This window comes from Heteronotia binoei, chromosome 12 (genome assembly GCF_032191835.1).
Source record: "Heteronotia binoei isolate CCM8104 ecotype False Entrance Well chromosome 12, APGP_CSIRO_Hbin_v1, whole genome shotgun sequence".
In the NCBI taxonomy this organism is placed as follows: Eukaryota; Metazoa; Chordata; class Lepidosauria; order Squamata; family Gekkonidae; genus Heteronotia; species Heteronotia binoei.
Genome location: NC_083234.1, coordinates 47,615,259 through 47,640,733, shown reverse-complemented (window position 1 = coordinate 47,640,733; position 25,475 = coordinate 47,615,259). Strand labels below are relative to the sequence as shown.

At 42.1% G+C, this 25,475-nt stretch overlaps 1 protein-coding gene and 1 long non-coding RNA gene across 2 annotated transcripts in view; one reads left to right on the top strand and one right to left on the bottom strand.

Annotated features, from left to right (window-relative positions):
- Window positions 1-12,413: 12,413 nt before the first annotated feature.
- Window positions 12,414-25,475, bottom strand: part of LOC132580798 (uncharacterized) — a 33,649-nt gene continuing 20,587 nt past the window's right edge. Inside the window, exons 2-3 of the long non-coding RNA XR_009556083.1 lie at window positions 13,356-13,432; window positions 12,414-12,549 (exon numbers count right to left, since the gene is read on the bottom strand). This is a non-coding gene — a long non-coding RNA (uncharacterized LOC132580798). The remainder of the gene's footprint in view (window positions 12,550-13,355; window positions 13,433-25,475) is intronic.
- Window positions 20,940-25,475, top strand: part of SLC23A2 (solute carrier family 23 member 2) — a 93,462-nt gene continuing 88,926 nt past the window's right edge. Inside the window, exon 1 of the mRNA XM_060251886.1 lies at window positions 20,940-21,093. The gene's annotated coding sequence lies outside the window, so the exon portion shown is untranslated. The remainder of the gene's footprint in view (window positions 21,094-25,475) is intronic.

The window sequence follows — 25,475 nt, the reverse complement described above, 5'->3', positions numbered from 1 at the left end:
CACTTCACCTCAGCCTGGGCCTGCTGTCTGGGACTGGCCTCTGGAGGGCTTTGGGCCAAGGTTCACTTCCTGCCCAGTGGAGGCCTGGTGAGAGTATTTGAGAAGCCAATGGTGAGGTGTCTCTTGCAGGCTCTGAAGGGGTGGCCTCTGGTGCTACTGAAACATTGTCAGCAGTCATCTCTGCTGTGTTGGCCCCTCCCTGGTCCTCCTCCTTGGTCTCTTCACCTGAGGACTCTGAGTCAGAGTCACTGAGCTGGTCAAAGGTAGTCATGATAGGCCCTCTTCTCCTCAGACAGTTTCCTTCTCCATTTCTATACAGAAATCTCCCTTCCACTGAAAAGTTCTCCTTTATTTCTCTTTCCTCAGTCACCTCCTAGGATTCCAAACCTTTAGAGACATACACCCCTTTCCCTCACAGACTCCACCAGGGGGACCAGAGACCTAAGGTTACACAGGCAATTCTGGTTAATGCCAGGTCAGTATCTATTATAAAACATCTATCATCCATGATTTAATTCTAGATAAAGGAGTCAGCCAAGCGTGGGTGTATCACTTGAAGTTTGCCTGGAAGAAGCTGTGATCCATACAGATTATCTCTCACTCCCCAAGCTGTGTTCCCTCTAAGCTGAGTTAGTGTGAGCTAGCTCACAGATTTTTAGCCTCTGGCTCACACATTTTTGTCTCAGCTCAGGAAAAATGGCCCCAGAGCACACTAATTTATGCAGTAGCTCACAACTTTAATGCCAGCAGCTCACAATGTAGAATTTTTGCTCACAAAACTCCACAGCTTAGAGGGAACATTGTCCCCGAGTGTCCTACCAGGCTGAGTGATAAATGCAACACTGAGAGAGGAGAGTGTTCCATTGACCTGAGCCAGGCAGTGGCATGGCCTTTACTTTTTAAAGCCTTCACTAGATTCTACTGATGGAGGTAATGATAAACCCGAATAAAATCTGGTAGTTTGAAGCAAGGTTCTTAAGGGTAGTGATGTCCCAGTTCCTGCTGCATATGGATGATGTTAATTATCTTGACTCTACAATCAGGCTTCAAACTTGGTCTGAGGGCTCTGTCTGCTCTGTTTGATAGCCTTCTCTGGCAGAAGAAGTATGATTCCTTCCTGGGCCTCAGCAGCTTTGGGTGCCTTTAAGCATTTTTAGATCTAGGGGATGCTGTTTTACTATAGTAACAGTTCTAACTGGAGGATAAATCCCAGAAGGAAGCTGCTGTTCTTCTTCATGCTCTCCTATATATCTCTTTTGTCATGGGACTTGTCCCTAAGGGCTCCATCTTGTCTTTCTTGTCCTTGTTAACATCCACATGAAGCTGGCTGGAGAATTCATCAAGGCACTTTGGTATCATCTGTATCTTGATGATACCTCACTCTTTTCTTCTTTTCCTCTGAACCAGCTGGAGCTGTCTTTATCCAGAACAGTTATCAAAAGTAAGGGATGAAAGCCTCAATCCAGAGAAGATAGAAGAGATGTTGGCAGAAATTTCAGAGGAAGTTCTGTGGTAGTGGCTACAAGTATAGACAGCTTCAAGAGGGGATTGGATAAATATATGGAGCAGAGGTCCATCAGTGGCTATTAACCACAGCATATCGTTGGAACTTTCTGTCTGGGGCAGTGATGCTTTGTATTCTTGGTGCTTGAGGCGGGGGGACAGTGGGAGGGCTTCTAGTGTCCTGGGCCCACTTATGGCACCTGGGATTTTTTGGCCACTGTGTGACACACAGTATTGAACTGGATGGGCCATTGGCCTGATCCAACATGGCTTCTCTTATGTTCTTATGACCAGCTTTCAGGGGAGATGCCTATTCTTGATGGAATATCAGATTAACGAGGGGTGTTTCTCCTGTAGCCAGCTGAAAGCATATGAAGCTTTCTGCTTTTTACGTATGAAGCTTTCTGCTTTTTAAGTTCAGTTCATTTGTTGTAATTAGCCATTGGCTGTTACAGGTCTACAAAAATCTCAAGAGCCCTGTGGCGCAGAGTGGTAAGCTGCAGTACTGCAGTCCAAGCTCTGCTCACCACCTGAGTTCAATCCCAGCAGAAACTGGGTTCTGGTAACCGGCTCAAGGTTGACTCAGCCTTCCATCCTTCCGAGGTTGGTAAAATGAATACCCACCTTGCTTGGGGGTAAAATGTAGGTGACTGGGGAAGGCAATGGCAAACCACCCTGTAAAAAGTCTGCCATGAAAACATCGTGATGCGACATCACCCCAGAATTGGAAACTACTAGTACTTGCACAGGGGACTACCTTCTGCTTTTTAAAGTCTGCTGGTGGCACATCTTCTAGGAGTAAGTTAATAGTCATATGAAGCTGCTTTATACCGATTCTGACCATTGGTCCATCAAGGTCATTAACATCCATTCTGGCTGGTAGTGGTTCTCTAAAGTCTCCGTAAAAGGTCTTTCACGCTGTCTGATTGTTTTAATTGGAGATTGCAGGGACTGAACCTTTTGCATGCAAAACTGATGTTCTATCACTAAGCCACAGCCCTTCCCCAATGTTGTCCCAATGCTGTTGAACATATTCCCCGTTGATGTTCACCTGTCCTTGGGTTCTCTCCACAAGCTGTTTAAGACTGAGCACTTCAGACTTCTTGTGATCGACAGCTGTGGGAATTATTTTATTTATTTGCTTGCTTGTTATATTTATATCCTGCCTTTCCCAAACAGGCTCAGGGCAGGTAACATCAAAATATATAACAGTAAAAAACAGTCAAGATATAGAAAGAGTTATTAAAACTGATAGATTATAGCTTTATTTGCTTCTGCTATCTGTGCTATTGCTGCTGCCTTGATTTTATTTAAATGTCTGTTATAGGCAGTTATGAAAGTATAGCTTTATAGCAGTATATTAATTATTGTAAATAAATAAAAGATAAGGCACGGTAAGGTGGTCACTTCTGGGGGGAGTATATACCATTCAGTATAACTGTGAGTAAAATGTGTGTGAAGTTTTGTTTCAGCTCTGATAGAAAGTGCAAGCTACAAATGAGAACAGGATTTGGAGGACAGGATGGGGCTGGATCAACTGTATATGAAACAACTTTCCCACCTAGCATCCTCACTTTCAATCTTTAGGAGGCAGCCAAAGACTGTAGTATTTAGGACTGCATTTAATTAAAGACGTCCTAAACTGTGATTTTAAAATTTTGATGTTTATGTTTTTAATATGATTAATACCATGAGCTGCCTTCTAGCAAATATTTTAAATAAAATAAATAAATACTCCTGAGATCATTTTTCAAGAGCACAGTGGAGTGATCTAAGAGGTTCAGAGCTCATGTAACATCACACAGGGTGCTGAGGGGCTCTTTCCACATTGTGTGGTGGCACTGCCACTGGGCAGCAGCAGCAAAGTTTGTAGATGCAACTCTGGGAAAGCAAAATACTCAAAATCTAATCTAGAGAGTATATTTCTGGCACATTTTACGAAGAGACTGAGTGGATGAACTCCTGTGTTTTAGAGCTGGTGATTAGTCATATCTATCTCTATTTGCCATCAAGGGCTGAGAGCCTGGCAGCTATTTTTAAAGCAAGCATGTATTTTGCTGTGCATAAATAAGGACACAGAGACCTGGAGGACAGGAAAAAATGACTTGGCACTCCATCCTTGTCCCTTCTTGTTTCATTTCAGGCCACCAGCCTTTACTGTCTTGCTTTTCCTGTGGTTCTTCTGAGGGCATCAAATTAATAATGCTCTCTGGAGCTCTTGTGGTTGTTTGGGGAAAGGTGCTTGGTAAACTAATATTAGTGAAAGAGACAGCTGCAGGATCTGTTTTGGTTTTTCTTTTATACATCTCTGTACTGACATTACCAACAGTTCCAATTTCTGTCAGGTGACAGGGGAAGAAGCAACCTTTGTTTTTTAAAAAACAAACTTTTCCACTTGAACACATGAAACTGTCCTATACCGACTCAGTGATGTCTGCTTTTATTGATAGTGGCTCTCAAGAAGAGGCCTTTCACATCACCTACTTCTTGATTGTTTAAGCTGGAGACAGTGAGGATGGAACCTAGGAGTTTCTGAATGCAAAACAGATGCTCTGCCACTGAGTCACAGCCCCACAGCAGGACAGGATCTACATGTTTTTTTTTGGGGGGGGGTTTAAAAAATGATGCCCCCTTATGGGTCCATTCTATCTTAATGGTCCATAGAATAGAATGGACTCCATACCCAATTTGGCACCCCCCCACTCAGTGGTGTCCGGGGCAAGTGTCCCCTCTGCTCCCCCCTAGATCCGGCCCTGCCCCACAGATACTCTGCCATTGAACCCCACTTGCTTCTTCCTGTTCTGAGGGGCCAGAGACCGATGGAATAGGGAATTGCAGACAGTCCCTGGGAAACAGGCTTTCATCTCAACATTCAATATGCAATAGTGTGGGCTGCTGTACAAATTTAGATAAGCCAAGATATTTTCTTTCCAGGAAGACAGAGAGTAGGAGGCAATACAGGGAGTTGCAGTTTTGAGGTGGTCATAATCATGCTACAAATAACATTATAGTGACTCAGTAAGAATACAGGAATTGCCTTGATGGATCTAACTCGAAAGTCATGCATGCTCTTTCCATCATGTAGGTGCAGTTACATGTATCCCAAAACAGGAGATGCTATGCTGCTGCTCTTTGGGGAGTTGGCAAAATGCTAAGACACTTAAAGGGGCAGTTGTACTCTGCCTTTGGAGAGCAGCATCATGCACATCCTTTGTGGGGCCTGGTGTTATTTTTGCTGTCAAGTCACAGCTGACTTAAAGCAACCCTGTAGGGTTTTCAAGGCAAGAGACATTCAGAGGTGGTTTGCCATTGCCTGCCTCTGCATTGCAACCTGGATTTTCCCATCCAAGTACTAACCAGGAGCAAGCCTGCTTAGCTTCCAAGGTCTGACAACATCAAGCAAGCCTGGGCTATACAGGGTCAGGGCTTTGGCTTCTACAGCATGTTTTTAAAACTATATGCATCTCAAAGCCAGCCTGACTTTCCTACAGACATAGACAATTATGGAGAGGCCATAGCCTGCATTCTCTAGCAAAGTGGCTTCTGTCTTTGTAGCATCATGCTATGTCTCTGTGATCCTTCCTATAGCAAGAGAGGCTCTGATGTGATTGCTGTCATGCGGATTCAAAGTTCCTTTCCTAAAGCTTACTATTTACACCCTAGATTCTCAGACTGGGGTGTGTGTGTGTTTGTGTACATGCATGCAAGATACCTGGCAGAATGGTTTAAAATCAGGAGCAATCTGTTGCTGCTCTTTTAGGCAATCTTTAGCTTGAGTGTGTGGAACTTTAGCTGTACACAAGGATAAGGATGAGTTGGCCCCCTCAACAAACATTTGGAAGGGTTAGAAAATTCAATAAAAACTTAGAAGGGCTGGACTTCAAAGTTTAAGAATCTCTGGTAGCCTATCTTGCTTGCTTGTAAAGTTGTTGACACTGTTGATTTTCTCAGCACCTGATGGCTCCCCCACACAACACAGAATAAGAGGTGACAGTTCTGTTATATTGTTTCATTGGATTTGGCAGTCCATGACACATCAGGTTGTGTTACTTTAACTCAGCCTGGCTGAGAAACCCTTTGGATCAAAAGGCAGTCTGTCTCTTGCATGCTTTCTTTGACCCACATGAAACTAGCCATGACTTACCATGCCCTAGAAAAACTGCATTTGTTTTTTTTCCTTCCTAGAATGAGAGCAAGGGAAGTTTGGGACTGGATCTACATGTTTTTGAGGGGGGGAGGAAATTAAAAAAATGATGCCTCCTTCTGGACCTATTCTATGTTATGGACCCATAAAATAGAATGGACTCCATACCCAATTTGGTGCCCCACCTCTGGTGGCGCCCGGGGCAAGTGTCCCCTCTGCTCCCCGCTAGATCTGGCCCTGATAACTCCAGGGGAAATATAAAATGATGAAACAAAGGAGTTTACACTCAGGTGGCTATAAACCTTCCTCCTTCACTTTTCTGTATGTTAGAGATAGAGAATACTTTTTGCAGGTATATGGTCCCAAGTTCTGGTCCTTGAAATTGAAACTTTCTTCTGAACTAGTGTCTCCATAGTCCTTCCTCTTCCTGCTTCACTTTTTTGTTTTATGTCTCATCTCCTCCTCAGCAAATTAAATATTCATCTTATCAATCTTCCAGTCCCTTGTGCTATTTTTGGTCTCCCTGACAAGGAACTCTTTATCTTTGGACATTTGGCTGCCTCCTCTTTGTCTCATTTTAAGAATCCATTAAAATGAATTTCTCTTTCTTTTATTTCCTTCTAGAGGTTCTATTTGATTTCTTTGACCTGCTGTTGTATAGTAGTTTGTGTACATTTTTCATCCATGAAACATGAGATCAGATGGCTAGGAAGGCACTTGTTACAATTGTTTACTGGGTCCAGAGAAAGGATGTGGTTGTTTACACTGCAGTAGCCATACTTCCAGTGATATACAAGATAAGAAAGTGTTTGGGTTTTGGGGTTTAAATTACCCCGTTGTTTTTCTTAAAAAAAGAATACTAGGCTTGATTATTGGAATGACTTGGAAGTTTTAATTAGTACATAGTGTCCATTAGGGGACAGGAAGCCTTTGTTTCATCCCCTGCCCTGGCTGCCAGCTTGCTTCTGCACTCAATTAAAGAGGCTGGTTTTGAGTTTTAATTTTCTATGTGGCTTGGAACCCACAGCCCTGAGAAACTGTCTGATCATATACCAGCCCTGCTGCTGTCTATATTAGACAAAACAGGTGATCCTTCAGTTACTGTCTGCCTATATAATGCAATAAATGACCACTAGAAGCAGGGCCTTTATAGTTATGGCCCCAAAACTGCAATGCCATCATGTCTGCCAAGTTCCATCATAAGTGAAGTTCAGAGACACGTACGTTTTCAGTGTATGGCAGGAACATCATTTTTTAACTCTATGGAATAGTGTGAGAAACATTTTTATCTGATTATGATGCTTCCTTTTATTGTGATATTGTATAATTTGTGTATACTTTTAGTAGCCTTTGTATGGCTTACGAAGTACCAATGCTGCTTTAGTCTAAAGATAAAATATTTTAAACATCTGTCATGTCCACCCTTTGTCATCTTTTTATCTAATCTGAAAAACCACAAAAACCAATTCTTTAATTGTTTGGTTTAATTTTTTTCTGCATTTTTTCTAGTGACCAGAGCAGTACACAGTTCCAAATGCAGTTGCACCATATATTTTTTCCAAACAAGGGCAATACAATGCAGTTTCTTTTGTAATAAAACATAGCATACAGTTTGCTTTTCTCACTGCTGACACTGACCCACTCCACAAGATCTTATTCCTGGTCAGTCAATGCCTGTACAGGCCTTATCATTTGTTGTCCGCTCACCCAATTTGAAGAGATTGTTATGGAACTGTTCAGTCCATTTTGGTTTTCACCATTCAAAGTAACTGGGGTCATCCACAATCTTGGCTCCACTGTTCACCACTGGCTCCAGAACATTTATAAACAAATGAAACATCACTTGTCCTAATGCAGATCCCTGGCAGACCCCGAAGTTTACATCTGTTCTGAAAACTTTCCATTTACTCCTGCTCTCTGCTTCCTGTAATATAACCCATAATTAATTAAACTGCGTACATTTTTTTGCTGCTTGCTTCATTGAATTTTTTTAAGCATTGCTTGGTCCATAAGGTCAAGGCAGCGTCATCATGAAGACAGACAGCTTCTGATGGAACTGAAGAGTGACTCATGGTGTTTGTTTTGCTTTAATCCAAGCTGACTGTGTCAGTCTGAGGCTTCTACTTGCAGCAGAAAGTGCTTTACTTAGGCTGATTCTGCATTAGGCTTTACTCCGGCCTTGGTGCTTTGTTTCCCTCGGGGCAGACGTTGGTTTCCACATCTCTTGACCCAGAGCGGCAGTTTGACCCGCCTCTAAAACAGTGTCACCCTGAGTCTAGGAGATCGTCATTTTGCGAGAAGTTTATTTTTGATGCGGTTTCGGGGCTCGAAATTTATGTGTGGAACTCATGCCAATGCGCTGTCAAACTTCTCGCATCAGTAGAACACACCCACATAACTCCACGCCCATCATTCCGCCCAGTTATTTCGTCATACTTCCTTAATTTTACTCCCTTTGAAAATTATCCAGTATTTTCCTGAAATAAAGTAATTTTTTTTAAACAAATCACGTTTTGCGTTACAACACGAAAAATATATAATGATGTAACGTGATTTTCTTTTACTGAATACATCCCTTGCTTCCACCCGCCCCCACTCTTTATGGTATTCCATGTGATTTTGATAATGTGCATTGTGATTACTTTCTTCCCCCCTCCGATTAAAATCACTCCTGACTATTATAATTTTTTTTCAAATAAGATCGTTACAACGCAACTAAATAAACAGCGATGTTATACAAACTACTTTAAATATGCGTGATTGCCACCTTTATTGATTCCCCGCCCCCTCCGGTATGGCCTCAAACGGGAACAGGAATTTGATTATGTTTATAGGTTGGGTAAATTATCTCCTTCCAACCCTCTGTTGATGGTATGCAGAAATTATTTTTGATAGGTTGGGGAAACTTTCTCCCTTAACCCCTCAGCATAAACCTCCCCCCCACCCCTTCACGCATCTGTTTGTAATTTGTTATAGCTTTTAATGGAAAACTGTGTGCTTAACATTCAGCGTGTGTGGATAAAAATGGTGGATCGCCAACTCAGATTTCCCGGGGCTTAGATAACCTGCCAATGGCAGGGCGAAAGGAAAACATGTGACTTTGTCAGTATTATGCCTCTGGCATTACGTTGTAACGCAAACAAAGATGATTGTGTTGTAACGTGAACACGCGTGCGTGTTAAAAAACAAAAGGGGAAACGTATACTTGAGTATACCCTGCATGGAACAACCCCGGAGCGAAAGGGAGGCAAACGCCAAATGCGGAATCAGCCTCAGTGGCCTTTTCCCTGTGCCAAAAAGCTGTGTCTTGAGGGGGGTGGGGAGCAGGGCAATCTCCTTCCTATTGCCATTGTCTCCTAGATCGGCTGCTGCCACATTCAGTCTTCATTTATTTACCTGTAAAATAGGGATGACACATTTGGCTATCTCTTGATTGCTATTTAACTACTAGGAGACCTTTAGACACAAAATGTTCTTTTCAGGATGTCAGATTAACAATGAGCTATACTAAATGGACATGGGTATGAATGCTACTAAAAATGTAATCCTCTAAAATGTTGCTGTAGTCTAAATCCATTGCAGTAAATGGGCTTAGACGCACGAGTAACCCGGCATAGGGTAACACTGTAAACCACAGAGGCCTGCTGGTGTAGCTGATACTCTTACAGAATGCCACACCTATGTAAAAAGGGCAAACGGATAGATCTTCAAAGTACTTTGCTAGGTTACAGTAAGTTTTGCCTCAACAGCACAAAATTATGCCTGCAGAAGAGGAGGTGTAAATAAATCCAGCCCTTTTCCAATGAATGGACAGCTCCAGTTAAGTGTCCCCTACTTCCTTCCTTGCACTTCTGCTCCCCATCACCATCCCTGGAGAACAGGATTCCAACTAACTCAGTAGCCAGTCACAGCACAGCACACCAACAACAGTTCAGGAGTCCTAGCATGGGAATACAGTTCACCTATCAAGATGCACTGCCACCATTGTCCCCTCCAGGTCTAAAGCACTATGGGCATATTAGTGAGAACTTTGGCAAAAGGAAACAATGAACAGCAAATACAAAAAGGGAAGAGGAATAATACTTCTCATTTCAGACCTCTTACAGGTACTTGGTCTCAGGATTCCAGACAAAACACCTATCAGGAATCTTCAAGGGCAGAGCACCTCACACAGCAAGGCAGAACCCTTGTCTCCAAGCAAGACTATCTCCTCTCAAGTACTCCAAGACATGAGAAGCAGTCAATTATGTTCAAAGACTCCCCTCATTCCTCTATGTTGCTTTTATAATCCTTTTTTTCAACAGGCTCTAATCCTTTTTTTCAACAGGCTCTAATTGCCAGTCATTTGTCGCTGTTATATTTTTATTCATCCTGTCTTCCAGTAAGCTCAGGATGGAATACATGGTTCTGGATTGGTTTTCTCTTCTGTTTTGTCCTCACAACAACACTGTGAGACAGTTTAGGCTTAGTGGAAGTGTCTGGACCCAAATCACCCAGGAAGCTTTGTGGCTGGGTGTGAATTTGAACCCAACTCTCCACAACCTAGTCCAATACATTTCAGGATTATGCAGATGTGATGAAAGTGGGAAATGTTCTACCTTCCTAACAATTATACAGTTATGAGGTGACATAACTCTAGTCAAGTTAAAATCATGAATAATCCATGACCCTCAAGTTCAGTCACTTCTATTTACATCAAGTTCTCAAAACTGATTTACATACATATTGTGATGACTGACAAGTCTTTATTCCTAAATACATAAGAACATAAGAGAAGCCATGTTGGATCAGGCAATGGTCCATCCAGTCTAACACTCTGTGTCACACAGCGGCCAAAAAAACCAGGTGCCATCAGAAGGTCCATCAGTGGGGCCAGGACACCAGAAGCTCTCCCACTGTTGCCCCTCCTATTAACCAAGAATACAAAGCATCATCATCCCAGATAGAGAGTTCCAACAATATGCCACAGCTAATGGTTCTTTTGTCATTGTTTATTTTGTCATAAATCCTTTTTTGTTGGCCAAGGATGATCCTCCTTAGCAAATCCTTATTGTAGTTTTCAGTCCCTGGGAAGGTTGGATTTTTAATTTTTTTTTTTAAAGATCTTCAGGACTTACAAGGTGCAGACTTGGGGCTTGCTTCACCAGGATGGCTATACTTGCCGTCCTGGCCTGCTTAATTTTGAATGCCTATGCTAAAAAAGACTAAACAGTTGTGTGGCCTATGTAGTTTTTAGTCCATTATTACATTTTTTCCTGCTTATTACTATACAGGCCACAACAATTCTGGTTTTCCTTTCACAGTAACGATTTAAAATATTTTGATTATAATTTTCAGGATTTTCAGAATGCCCTCTCATCTCATTACTGTCAATTTGGTTCTGGATTTTTATCCTGCCCATTTCCCAAGCAGTTCAGAGCCGTGTGCTTTATTTCCTTCCATATAGTACAGATTTCTTCTTTTACAAACTGCAGATGTGCTATGTTAGTATAATTATTGGAACATCCAGTTGCATCACAGTGAATGTCATAATGTACCATGGAGAGCCTTGCCATGTGGAGTTGCTTAAATTATTCCTGAAGTAAATAATTGTGAGCACTGCAACAAGTAGGGTGGCCGGAGTTTTCCATGTTGCCAGCCTAATTTCATAGCCACATATGAAAATATGCAACTATCTATGAATGAGCATCGTCCTTTGGCATTTTCCATTCTTGGCAAGAAGAACTGTTGGCTATTGGAACTGGTATTCTTTCCATCATTTGAGCTGCGTCTGAGTAGTATCTACTCTGGAGTCAGCGTTCTTCTATCAGTTTATTTGAGTACTGCATTTGGATGTGAAAGACTCATTTATGTGTTTATGATTAGAGATGTTTCATTTATCTGTTTACAATAAGAGTGAATGAAAATAGTAAAGAGAGTGTAAAATTATTGAGACACTATCACACACGGTTTTTTTGTCAGGCTTTTTTCTGATCTTGACTGTGGTTTCCTTTGTGTTTGCTAAATCATCAGTTGGGGGCAGGGGTTTCCCCGGTTTGGAGGCCCTCCCCCTGCTTCAGGGTCATCAGAAAGTGTGTGTGGGGAGGGCAGAGGCACTTCATTATACTCTATGGAGACCGATTCCCATAGGGTATAATGGAGAATTGATCTGTGGGTATCTGGGGCTCTGGGGGGCTGCTTTTTAAAGGTAGATTTTCAGTATAGCATTCAGTGCCTCTCCTCAAAACACCCCCCAAGTTTCAAAAAAGATTGGACCAGTGAGTCCAGTTCTATGAGCCCCAAAAGAAGGTGCCCCTATCCTTCATAATTTCCAAATGGAGGGAAGGGAAGGCATTTAGAAGGTGTGTGGTCCCTTTAAATGTGATTGCTTTTAACTCCCTTCGAAGTTCAGTCATGCTTGTCACAACTTTGCTCCTGGCTCCATCCCCAAAGTCTCCTGGCTCCACCTCCAAGGTCCCCAGATATTTATTGAGTTAGACCTAGCAGCTCTACAATGGTCCCTCTGTGCTATAGAGATGCACAGCACTCTCAGGCAATTGGATGCCCATTGATCACCTAATTGTACCCATACAGGAGGCACTCCCACAGATTGCTCTGCCATCTTAATTGAATTGGTTTTAATCTGGTTTAAAATAATATGTTTTAACATTGTTATTATGGTATTTTTGTGTGTGACATTGTTGTGATATGACTGTTGCAACTGCTCATTTGCAGGGGATGGCAGGATATAAATAAATATATACATAAATCTTACCAAATGGATGCTTTTGATTGGTTCTTTTGTCATAAACTCTGGCTGTTGTTAGTCCAAGTTGTTCTTGTTAAGTTGTTTTTATGGCTGTTTGTTCTAAGTTCACAGTTTTATTGTGGAGATTTGATGTTTTGATTAGTTTTTTAGCTGCCTGAAATGAAGGATATGTGGGATATAAATATTTTAATACCTCTTGATGTGTTTTTAGAAAGAAGAACAGATGTGGTTTTGCATTCCTTTAATAATACTCCTCCCAAGTTATGCATTCCTCAGCAGATCTGCTTGAATAACTTTCACTTAAATTAATGGCACTTACTTCCAAGTGAATGCATGGAGATTAAGGAATAAATCTGAGCCCATTATTGCTTATTCCAACAATTGTGGCCAAAGGTAACAGTTTCCAGGAATTAATCAAGTATAGAAACATTACACTCTCCAAAACAAACCTATCATTATGTTCATTTATCTAATCAATTTCTTTGCTTATATCTATTGAGAAATGAAACATCTGTTTCTATCTATCCATAAATCCAGCTGCATTCTAATTTATCCTCAGCAATATGGTCTACTTCTTTCTCTATATGGTAAAACTAAGCTATTTAAAAGAGGCTTTAAAAAAGGATGACTGACAACAAAATGATAATCAAAAATAAAACACAAAATCTGTAATACTGGTGTGCATTTTAACATTTTTTTACTGTATTTGTTAAGGCATAACATTTTTGCTATAACGATCAATACTACTATAAATGACAAAATAAGCACATATACGGTACCTCCTTATTATCACCACTCGAATTAGCTGAATTCAGAAGTAAGTATACAGTATAATCTGATGTTTTGGTTAATAATAATGGGGTCAAAATAGGCCTGCATTTCCAGTTTTAACTGATGTGATGGCATTTGATGGGTCAATGGCATTTGCTAATCAATGGTAAGATTTGTAGTGATATTTACTGGAAATATTCAGGGAGTGCTTGATAATGAAAAATAACATTATTTTCCTTAGAACAGACAAATGCTAATATAGTCCTCTGTTGAGATGCACACACAAAGAAAAGAGAACAAGTGTTACAAAATCAAGCAACAACAATAACAGGAAAGTCTAAATGAATTTGATTTGAGCTGTCTAATATGTGATGATCAAGTCCAGAGTGAGTGGAAAGATTCTCATAATGTTGTAGAAATGGTAAGCAGTATTTTTTGTTTTTGACTGCCAATTTTCTCACCTAGTAATCAAATCAGTCTTGAGTCCAGAAGAAATTGCTTTTATTCTGTCAGTATGTAATTCCAACTGAATATTGCCAGTGCTGTCTAGCTAGAATTATAGTATTTCCATTTTAACCCTGCAATATTTGATACAATATGCAATGTACTTCCTTGTTGATGTTATTTGGACAAATGTGTGGGGTGCACAGAGCTTTGGAACAAGCTGCTTCCAATGACCTCATGGTATATGGCCCCAACCTCTGACCAATGCCCAATGGACACCCAACAACCCAGTCTTTCACAATAAGTGAATCACTAATTATAGACCTCAGAGCAGGTATTCTATGTGTTGTTTAAGTAGTTTTAGGGTCTGCAATTAAGGACTGTACTGCCTAACAGCGTCACACGCGAGAGGAGGAATGTCCCCCATATGACATCTCATAAAGGTTCTTTTGTATATTTTTCCTGTGTTATGCCACTAGAGCGATTCCCTTCCTTTTCTATGGGGAGTACAGCCAGGGAGCTGTGATCTCTGGCAATGTCTGGCTCTCAAGCTGACCAGTTGTGTCTAGACTGACTAGCCAAAACTACCCTTTGTGCTATCTTATCTTTCCCTGGCTGCTGTGAAGGCTTCCATTCTCCCTAAGGGTTGTGTTGCCTGTGTTCTGATCTTGATAGCAATATTTCACTTCTGGTCTACATAAGGAAATATTAAGTCAGGGTGACCAAGTGGACTACCAGTGAACATCCCATGGCACAGTGTTATGCTACTACCCATCTGGAGTACATTTTAATTGTGGCTCTTTAAATACAGACAAGCAGCTACATGTGAGGTGACTACAGATGTTTTCTGAGGTTATACTAGGCGGTATAAATCACTGGGCAATATTTAAAAAATCAAATTAACAGTCCGAAGGATAGATCAAGATGGGTAGCTGTATTAGTTGGCCTGTAGCAGTAGAAAAAAAAGAGTATATTGCACCTAATCAAATCCAACTATACCTTCTATTGTCATTTGCCTGCTAATATCATTTGGCATCTGAAATCACTCCACTTTTCAGTATATAGGTCAGATGGACTCACATTCTAGCTGTATCTGAAGAAGTGAGCAGTGAGCAGGCATACCCTACTACAAATCTTGTTAGTCTTTAAGGTACTGCTGGGACCAGGCTGCGGGGGGGGGGGGGCTTGCCCCCTACTTCCTGGCACCCCTCTCCCAATTTAGGGCCCCCAGCCTGTAGCCTTCCATCTCTGCTGCTACTGCAGCCTCCCGAAGCAGCCACCAGCCTCCCCATGCCATTACTAGCTGATGGGTGGGGTCTTTAAACTGCACGGAGAGGCCAGCGGCTATCTCTCCTGAGCAATTTGAATTGCGGGGGGGGGGGGGGGGGAGGGTTGGCCTTCAAGTGGCAGTGGAGGCAGGGAGGGAAAGCTGCAGGGGTTCCGGGGAAGAAGAGGCTGGGGGGTTCTCAGGTGGTGCTGCTTCTTCTCCTGCTCCATCCAGTTCAGTTTGGGTGCCCTTGCCAGGTGCATGGGGGAGCCAGCCAGTGCAAGCCAGCCTGCCCCCTTGGAATTGGATCAGTCTGCTTTTAGGGGAGGGGAGAGGGAGATGGCGAGTACCCAGAGAGATTTGAGCTAGTGCTTTGGGGAGGCAGTTGCATCAGGCAGTAGTGGTGCTGGCAGTGGTTGGATACTCCTGGGGTTGTATATGGTCCCTGGCTGGCTTCCAAGGCACACCCCCTTTTTCTGTCCACCCAGCAGACACAGCGAGACTCTCCTCCACCCCACAGGGCCGGAAAGGAAGGTTTGCCCAGTGCTGCCTTTTTAACTGAGGTCATTGGAAGGGGTAGTGGTGGCAGAGACAGGTAGGCAGGTGGCCAAGTCATTCCGGGGCCATGCACAATTGTGCTGCATTTTAGAGAGATGATGGCAGGGTAGAAGCATCACCCTCTCCTGAGCTGGGGGGGGGGAGCGGCTAAGTGATCCCTGAAAAATTTCACTGCCCCCGATTTAAAAATTTCTAGCTATGACTCTTACTCTTTTCTAGTCTGTAGGATAGTGGTCCCTGACATTATGACTATTACTAATGGACCAGCTTTCCAAACAGCTGGATGATAAATTATACCTCCCCCTCCTCCCAATTTATCTCTCTGTGTTCTAGGATATAGAGGCTAGACTTTAAAGAATCATACAGCTAGTTCTTTATAATCAAATGGTGCTGGATTTATATTTGTTAAATGACAACCCATGTGCCTATTATGCTGCAAACTGAACTGTTTTTTAAACAGGGGAATTTAAACAACAGTTTATAATGTTAAAAAGGGGGGTGGGGGGGAGTAAAAAATCCTACCTAGACAGTGCTTACCAACCCTGAGGTGCACCTAAAGTAGTTCTCTGGTTACTAGCCATATTGGTAACAAAGATTATTCCTCGTATTTTCTCCACACTGTTAGTTGAATTCAAATACAGTATTTACTCATTTTTCCCAAACATGTCATCAAAGGTGTGTGGGGTCATCTTACATTCACATACAAGTTACAGTTATGGACAGTAATGTGTGTGTGTGTGTGTAACATTTTCATGGGGGTTACATGGGTAGCTGTAGATACCCTGCATCTGGGATAGTATGAAATTAACATTTTCCTGAATCTACATGTCAACTTTGATTGGTCAACTATATTTTACTGTTCTTTTAGCACTGTGGTGCATAGTAAAGCAGACCCAACAGCCCAGTGCAGTAATCATCATCAGCTACTATCATGTACCCTTAATTTAGAAGTAAATCCTATTGACCTCAGTGGAACATCCTATAGGGTTGCCAGGTCTGGGTTGGAAAATACCTGGAGACTTTGGAGGTGGATCCAGGAGAGGGTGGGATTTGGGGAGCCCGCCCTTCAAAACAGCCATTTTCTCCAGGGGAGCTGATCTCTGCCAGCAGGGTATCAGTTAAAAGTGGGAGATTTCCAGGCTCCATCACAAAGCTAGCAACTGTAACATCCTACCAAATTATTATGGCAGAAGAGCAGGATCCTTTGTAAGTTAATAGGATCATTTCTGCTACAAAATGTCGAACCTGTAGTCCTTTTTTGTTTTCATTGGGTTTATATAGTCATTTCTCAAACACGGAGGGGTGCTTTGGTGTGACATCTTCAAGCAGCTCAGTGTCTCCTGAGAGAGTTGTGTCTTCTGCAAGTTTCTGCATTGATGTATGCACTTCTTGTAGTCTGATTCTTATGGCATGCTCTTATTAAGTTATAATAAGTAATAGTATAGAACTGAATTCTCTGCCAACAGCAAGTCTTTAGCAGTGGCTGAAAGATCAACTGAAGGTCAGAGCTGAATGATGTAGTAGTCAGAGATGTGTGTCGCTGACCAAGAGCATTTCTTCTTTTCCCCACCCTTTAAGGGCACTTCAGATATTACAATTCCTTTGCAGAGACCATGTCTAAATATTAAAATTAGTATTGTTTGAAATGTAGTGCTTACTGAGCAGCCAATACAAATGGCAGTTCTGAAGTGCCAAATGTATGCACTTACATGGGAAACAACACTTGAACTATGCTTCAGATCAGGTCTTGAATTCAGCAGGAGCTCACAGGAGTGCAGTTCCTGAACCTTTCTGAGGGTTCCCCTTCTTCCTCTCCACCTACCTACCTTCTCCACTGAATAGTAGGTGTAGCTGCGTAACAATCCCTGAATGAGCTCCACCACCTGTTTTTCTACAACATGACCCCTACTTCAGATTATATCGGGTGTACTTTTCCTGAGTGGGGATGAATCAGCCTCTAATTCAATATATGCAAATAACAAGGCACCATACTAAATGCAGATAAGAGAACAAACATCAAAGGACAGATTATCAGTGAGAAAGAGAGCTGAAGTCATTGAAATCAATAGGTTTAGAAGGGTGTAACTCTGTTAGGATAGCACTGTTAGAGACAGTCCCAATCCTATGGATATTTACTCGGAAGCAATCCCTCCGGATGGGGTTAATTCACAGCTAGTAGGTTTAAGACTGTAACCTTCATGGCTCAAATTACTATGAAGAATATGGACCTCATATTCCATTGTGAACTCCAAATCTTCAGGATAGCATTGATAAGTGGCAGCTCACTCAGAAATTAAACTTTTACCTTTACTCTGGCTGAATTGGAAGAGAAGGCACCCCAGCTTCTCCAGTCCATTTTCTGCCACTTCTACCTTGTGTGATAAAGAGGACTTTGGATATGTTGCTGCAGGATGATGACATACAGTTCATGAATGTGAGCTATCATGGCTGCCATGCCTCCCAGTTCTTAGACACACTGTAAGAGTCATCCAGTATCTAATTACAACGATCTTTCAAAATCTTAATAAAGATTCAAATATTTTATGAGAAAAGTATGTGTAATTTTATATTATAAATTAGTGAAATAACACACCTATACAATAGAATATCTCATTCATAATACTTGTAACATAAGGGGAAAACCACACAACAATCAATACTCTAAGCAGTCCATTTCAATTACAAAAATATCAACAAGATCCACAGTCCATGATATATCAAAGAAGTCCTCCAGAATATGTCAAAGAAGTCCAGCATGGTTTCCAGATATAATCAGGACACACATTTTGGGATTCCTCTTATAGTTACATCCATCAGTCAGTTTCATAACACTTTATTATTGGGCATGTTTATTCAAAAACCCTTCTGTTACATTCACAAAAAACCAAAAAAGTGCCTCCCGGTTCAACCACCAGAATGGGGGAGGCTGTGGCTTAATCAGGGGATACCTACTGATTAAGACATTTGCTAAAGGGCACTCAGACAAGGAGTTTTCCAAACCTTTTTGGCTGGTCAGTCAAATTTATCTTGGAATTCAAGAACAATGCTGTGTGTGGCCTAGAGGGAAAGGTTAATACTGAACTGGAATTCTTGATAGTACTGCTAAAGTGGGAAGGGCCAAATCCTAGGTTATCATGGGCTTTTCATTCTCTTGTGCAACTTGAAGGCACACTTCCAGTATTTGGGATTGAATTGCCCTAAAAAGGACAAATTCTCACTTGCTTAGTGTGCAATACTACACAGAGCTGGATCTAGGGTGGGGGCACAGGGGGGTGCTTGCCCTGGGCGTTGACTGAGGGGAGGTGCCAAATTGGGTATGGAGTCCATTGTATTCTATGGGACCATAAGACAAAATGGCTTATAAGGAGGAGTCATTTTTTAATTTTGTTCCCCCCCTCAAACAACATGTAGAGCCGGTCCTGATCCTACACTAAAACGTTTTCTGTAGTCACCTGAAATGCTCAGAAACTGTCATAACATAAAGAAGAACCCTGCTGGATCAAGCCAGAGATCCATCTCCAGCATCCTGTCTCACACAGGGGCCAACCAGTTCCTCTGGCCAGCCAAGCCCTTCCCCTGTTGCTTCCTTCTGGCACCAGTACTCAGAAATTTGCTGCCTCTTCATGTGGAATTCATTGCCAGAGTATGGAGCAATGGCCACAGGCATTGACAACTTTAAAAAGAGTTTGCACACATTCATGGAGTTTAGCTACTAGGCATGGTAACTAAAAGGAAACTCCACATTTTAATTGCTTGTTGTGTATAGAATTTCTTTTTGTCTGTCTTGAATTTACAGCCCATCAACTTCATTGGATGTCCAGAGTTCTAGTATTTTGAGAAAGAAAGAAAACTTCTCTGTGCCTACTGTTTCCCCATGTATAATTTTATAAATCTCTGTCATGTCCCCACTTAGTTGTTTTTTTTCTAAATGAAAAAACCCAGACTTTTCAGACTTTCCTCAAAGGAAGGGTGCTTCAATCCCCTAACAATTTTGGTTGCCTTCTCATCTACTTTTTCTAATCTCACAATGTTCTTTTTGAGATATGGTGATCAGAGCTGAACACAATATTCCAAATGAGGCAGCACCATCGATCTTTACATGGGCATTATAATATTGGCCATTTTCAATCCTTTTCCTAAAAATCCCAAGGACGGAATTTGTCTTTTTCACTGCTGGAGCACACTGTCTTGACACTTTCATTGAGTTATCCACTGTGACCCCAAGGTCTCTTTCCTGCTCAGCCTCAGCATGTTTGGACCCCCTTAACAAGCATCTGTAGTTGGGATTTCTTATTCCAACATATATCAGTTTACAACTTCATTTGCCATATTGCTGCCCACTAACCACAGTTGGCCTTGGTTTTCACCATTCTTAAGAATGTTGTTCACCCCCAAATTAGATAATATCAGTCCCAACTATCCTTGTGGGACTTCACTGTTTATTTGTCCTAGCTATTATTTCTCAACTAGATACTTATATAGAAGTTATTTTAAAAACCCTCGGAGTAGCCTGCTGTAATTTTCTGGCTATTCAAGATTTTTGTGAAGGCTTTTTTTTTAAAAAAAGGGGGGGGGCTAATATTATTTGTGTACTGTATCTTGAATAAATGCAACGTAGGCTGGGAGTCCTATAGGAGGTTGTGTAGAAGAGGAAACTGTGACAGGTGTAGCTTGAAGAATTCTGGCAGGTGTTTCTTCACCCGAACCCTGTATAGGAACATGCATGTTGGGTCTGTAATCACCTGTGAACCCAACCCTGCACATTGCTCCTCAGTTGTTACAGATACTTGCATCTTATATCTGAGGATGGCTATGGCAGATGAGCTGCCATAAGAATCTATGGACAAAAAAAATCCCCTGACGACGTGACTTCCAGATACTTTGCACTATATTTAAATACAAAACGACGTGACTTCCAGATACTTTGCACTATATTTAAATACCAACTGTAGTTCGTCTCACAGCAGACAAGATTCTTTTCTTTTGGGGTGCCTCTTAGCCACCCCCCCCCCCCCGGTCGCCTCTTAACAAGCAGAAATACAACCGGCGACGCTCCCCACGTGGGATCGTGTGCTTGCCTTCTCGCCTGCTGATCTTCTGGCTGCCTACGATCACGCGGACATCTTTTCAGCCGCGCCGCGAACGAAAAATAACAGGCCTCGACTCATGTCTTAGTGTCAACGGAGGCAAAGTTTAAACCGCCGCCATCACCTCGGCTGACCTGAGAATTTACCCATTTAGCGGAGATTTTTTTTTTTAAAGCAACCCTCAGGCGCACAAAAGTCGAGCCTGCTGGCGGCGTCGCATTCCCCTTTTGCAGCGCCCGTTGCAGCCCGAGGTATGGGAGGCAATGAGGCGAGAGAACCACGCCACCGCCGCATGTCACCATCACAAAGCGGAGCCCCGGCCGAGCGCTTCCCGTGTGAGCTGAGGGCCCATGGCGCGCGCCATCTTGCGAGGGGCGGTGCTTGGCCGGGCTCCCCCCGCCCCCTCAGCATTGCCTCAGTCTTCCCTCCACGCCGCGGCTGCCAGAACTGCTCGGCTGAGCTCTCGCATCGCCTCACTCTCCGCCACTGCCGTTTGAGGGAGCGCAACTCCAGTCCGACGACGGGCCTGCCTCCCTCCGCCGCCATTTCCAGCCGCTTCCAGCCATGGCAGGTGAGAGAGACGGCGGGCAGGGAAGGAGAGCTGTGGGAGGAGAAGGGCAAGTGGCGGAGACTCCCCCTTCCCTCTGCTCTTATTAGCGCCCACTGCTCACCTGCAGGGAGAAGGGAGGCATCCCCGTGGCCAGCCTCCCTTCCCTGTCCTCCGAGCATCACCCTGGCCTTAAGTACCTAGGAACCCCGGAATATCGAAACACGTCATTTTCTAGAACAAGGTGCCCTCCTTGCTCCCCTCGCTCATATTTCATTCCCTTGTAGACGTTCTCCATCTATTGAACATTGCTTTGTCTTAGAATGTTGCCCATGGCTTTAATGTTGACCTCCCCCCACCGCTATTTTATATCTGCCCTGTGTATTGGAAACACCCCCCCCCCCTTCCGCTGGCCTTTTCTGTTTTATCTCTTGCTATCCGGGGAAATGTCCGCCTCCTTACCCTCACCACCATGAGAACGTACATCTCTCGGTCCTCACCTGGATCAGTACTATTAGCCTTTTAGACAATAGTAGGTAATAAAAGCCTCCTTAAGAAAAAAAAGCCCCCCCCCCTCTCCTGGTGTGCTGCTAAACTTCATGCACCAATATGGCATGCACAGCTGTCCCACCCCTCTTGAAATTACCGTTCACGGTGTATCTAAGGATGCTTATTATCCCCCCTCCCCCCATCTCTCTCCTCCAAGCCATGGCTATCATGGCATCCTCTCCTGCTGTCGCCAGAAAATGCCAGAGCGACTCATGCCAAATTATATCATTTCTGGCACTACCCACTGCCCCATCACATTTTTCCCTCTGATAAAAAGCAGGCTCTGGTTCTTTTCCCCACCTCCCCCACTGATTATAATTCTTGTTTTGTACTTTTACCAGTGTGCCTCCTCTGCTGAGGGTTACTGGAGCATTTCTGTTTTATTTTATATTAACCTACAGTGTTAACTACACACAGCATCTAACCCATAAACCTTTTGTCCTATGGTAGATGGTTTGCTTTTATTTTTATTTTGCTTCCTCTCTCTTCCCTTTCCTGGCAGATATTTCTGTGCATACATTATATTGATTTGTTAGCATTCTAGCAGATATTAGGCTCATTTTGCTCCCTTGTTGTTTTTATATTTAATAATAGCATCCTAGCCTTTCCCTGTGTGATATAAGAGCAAGCATCTAGCTAATTACTGCAGAGATGTTGCTTTCAAATTAACTGTTGGAAAGGATAAAGGGATTGAAATGAGTTAGTCCCAATGTGAACCTTCTGTCTGATTAAAAAAGGGATGCTTTTTTTTAACATGTTGGTGGATATAACCTCTTTCTCTCTCTTTCTCATCGGCTTTTCTTTGGAACAAAATGGGTGTGTAAGACTTGTAAATTTAGGTTAATTCAACTGTGGTCAGGAAGAGCTAGACTGCTTTCCTTGTCTGATTCCCTTCTTGATTTGTGATAGATGTGAGTTTTTGTGTAATTTTCTGAGAAACACTGTTATCCTACCCAAACATTTTCAACTGTATTCAGTAAATATATTTTGGTTTATGTTTTAAGGACTAGGAATTAAGGGTGTAGATCTCTCTTGGATAGGAGCATGAAGATGATGTAGCCAACTTGTAGATCAAATGTATTTTGTAAAAGCTGAATGATACAGTTGATACCTAGCAGTGTTATTTTATTAATATCCATGCTTTTGAAAAGTGAGTCACACATTGTTCGCTTTTTATTCCTTCAGTTTGAACTGGCATTATAATCCCTCTGGTTTTCAAAGATAATCCTTTAACATAACCTTGATCTGTTCAAAAGGCTTGTTTTTTGTCATGGATGATGAGGTGCATAATTTCTGAGGCAAGAAGCTAATGTAGAAGTTATAATTAGACGCTGTGGAAGATTCTTGGATATAGGCAACATTTTCAGTCTCTGATGATGACCATTTTTAAAAAAAAAAATAGGCAACATTTTCAGACTCTGGTGACCATTTAAAAAAGATTTCATAAAAAAGTTCTTTGGGATTCTTTGTGCAATCACTTATGTCTCTTAATGTAGGACTAAGTAGCACATTTGAGTTTCATAGTTTTTTCATTTGTTCCACCCACATGCTACAGTTCTTACGCAAGTGTGTGACTTTTTCATTGACTATGCAGTCCTGTCTAGAAATGAAGGGGACAGGGGAATGAGTATCATTTTCATGGATTCGCCTTGAATGACAAATAATTGGTTCCCCTTGCTCTGTAAGAACCAATGGCATTGCCTCCCAGGGGTGTTTAGAGCTTATCTAGTTTGTGCCTTGATCACTCACTTAAAACTGGAAATTCAGGGGGACTCCCAAAGGCTAGGAACATTGTGAAGAAAACCAGAAGTTCAGTATGAACTCCTACCCTCAGTATATGCAGTGTGAGGATTCAGATTTGCATGTTCCGAGGTGGTGGTGCAAACAGCTGCATAGCCTTTATTCAGGTGAACATTTGCATCCTACTGTCTGACCATGTTTGGCCTTCAAGGAGGCTTACAAAATCTGTAAAACAATATAACAGATTAGCAAAACAAAACACAGAATTTCTATTGGAGTCCTTTTCTACTTCTAAACTGATGACCTCATTTATTAGCTCAGGACTGACTGGAAATGTATGAGGAGTAGATTAGGAATTACCCTCAAACCCTGGTGACTTTTTTATTTACAGTATTATCCTCAATGGTTAATTTTCCTACTCTTGCAGCAGTGGTGGACTATTACTATTAGAGGAATAATAATCTATGAATTGTGTGCTGGAATGCACAGGGAAAGATCAGCCCCTCAGGATGTTTTTCAGTATTACCTTCTCTCCACCAAGTAAGCAGATCTAACTAGAGTTGCTAAAGGACCATTTACTTAGCCTGCAGTGGTGTTTATTGGAGGCTTAGTCTGTGAAATGAAACAAAGCAAAAAGATATTTCAAGGACAAGAGTAAAACCTATCCTTGAATCAAGGGTTTCCATTTGGTTAACAAAGAGGCGTTCCATGAAACAAAGCTGGAGGTCAAAAGTTGATAGTACATGGATTTGTTTGGGGGATTTTACCAAGTTGGCACTGATGAAGCTAAAAAAAAATTGGGGGAGGGGGATGGTGTCCCATCCAAATACTAACCAAGGCCAACCTGGCTTAGCTTCTGAGATCTGATAGGATAGGAGCTAGTATGGGCTATCCAGGATGAAGCTTATACCAAACTAAATTTTGTTCATCTTTAAAGTGCCACTGGGTATGTTACTGGTGACTTGACTTTTTTTGCTCATGGGATTTTTTTGCTTATGTGAAAGGGCTATAGCCCAATGATGAGGGTCATAACTTAATGACATGCTTGTCAGCATTTCTTTGTATGTATTACAAATATTGGATTATAACTTCATACCATTTTGCATGCTTAACCACTGCCCACCAGCTATATGTAACTCTGCTCACTGTACACTATTCCGTCATTTGATGAAGTATGCATGCATACAAAAGTTTACATTCTGAATAAAACTTGGTTGGTTTTAAAGGTGCTACTGGACTCCAACTTAGTCTCACCCGAGTTACAAGAAAATGGTTACTATATACCAGGGATGGCTAACTTTTGAGGATGAAGTCTCTTATAAATAAGTCTAATCTAATTATTATTTCAACTGTAGTGTAAATGAAATCAGCATTGGGAACTGCATGACTAGATTTGAAAAGCTGCTTTTATCAAAGTTTGTAATTGTAATTCCATGTAAACAAAATTCCACCAACTCTACAAACCAATTAAATATGTTGACATTCTTGTTGAAAGTGAACCAACCTTCTATCTGAAAGTTTTTGAGCAGTGACCAATAGTCTTTTTTTGTTTTTTGATTTGTCCGTGTGTGTACTTGGAAGTCATGGCGACTTCTGGTGACTGACCCTTACTGGGGACCTGAAAGATATTATTTATTTATTTGATTTATATCCCGCCCTCTCCACCGAGGTGGGCTCAGGGCAGCTTACAACATAAAATTGAAGAGCAATACAATTAGTAAATATTAAAAGTACATATTCAATAATAATTTACAGTAATTAAAACAGAAAAAAACAGGACAGTCTTGCAGGCCTTGCAGAACTGCCCAAGGTTCCACAAGGCCCTCACTTCATCCGGTAGCTGGTTCCACCAGCAGGGGGCTGCGGTTTAAAAGGCTCTATCTCTGGTTGATTGCAGTCGGTCCTCCTTTGGCCCGGGGATTACTAGCAGATTTTGAGATCCAGATCTAAGTACTCTCTGGGGAACATGTGGGGAGAGATGGTCCCTAAGGTAGGTAGGTCCTAAGGCATATAGGGCTTTAAAGGTAATAACCAGCACCTTGTAGCGAATCCAGAATACTATTGGCACCCGGTATACTATTGGCAGCCAGTGCAGTTCCCGGAGTCCTGGCTGAATG